This window comes from Seriola lalandi, unplaced genomic scaffold (assembly GCF_002814215.2).
Source record: "Seriola lalandi dorsalis isolate HSWRI2012SDOR001 ecotype SW California unplaced genomic scaffold, Sedor1 jcf7180001956786, whole genome shotgun sequence".
Taxonomy (NCBI): Eukaryota; Metazoa; Chordata; class Actinopteri; order Carangiformes; family Carangidae; genus Seriola; species Seriola lalandi.
In genome coordinates this window covers 1-455 of record NW_019427455.1, presented here as the reverse complement: position 1 = coordinate 455, position 455 = coordinate 1, and the positions used below count along the sequence as shown (strand labels likewise).

The following is a 455-nucleotide window of genomic DNA, read 5'->3' as shown; positions in this document are numbered from 1 at the left end:
AAACCAAAACTGACTATTCCAGACTGGACCCACACGGAGCCCTGTTTGCTCACCATTGGACCTCCTGAGTCACCCTGAGGAGATGGAGAGGACACGTCTGAGACGGCGAGGAAATCCTAAACACATTTACCAACAAGTGACAAATGAAAAGAAGCAGCTGACCTGACATGAGTCTTTGCCTCCTGCCAGAACACCAGCACAGATCATGTTGTCTGTGACTGTGCTGACTCCATTGAGACAGTTACACTGTCTGTTTCCCAGAACTGGCACCTCCACCTCTTGTAGAGTTTGAGGGAACGGTAAAGACACTGAGAGACCAACAAGAAGAGAAACAATTCATGCATCCACCTACACTTTATGTGACTGATAAAACTGTTTTACAGCAACAAGCAGACTCACCTCCCTCGTTGACTGCGCCCCAGCCAGTGACCCAGCTGTCAGTACCGTTGTTGAAC

General features: G+C 48.8%; 1 long non-coding RNA gene across 1 annotated transcript; it reads right to left on the bottom strand.

Moving 5' to 3' along the window:
- Positions 1 to 6: 6 nt before the first annotated feature.
- LOC147820442 (uncharacterized) lies at positions 7 to 449 on the bottom strand. Its single transcript, XR_015436688.1, has 3 exons — positions 400 to 449; positions 163 to 308; positions 7 to 74 (listed from the first exon to the last, which is right to left on the bottom strand). It is a non-coding gene; the product is annotated as an uncharacterized LOC147820442 (long non-coding RNA).
- Positions 450 to 455: the final 6 nt, after the last annotated feature.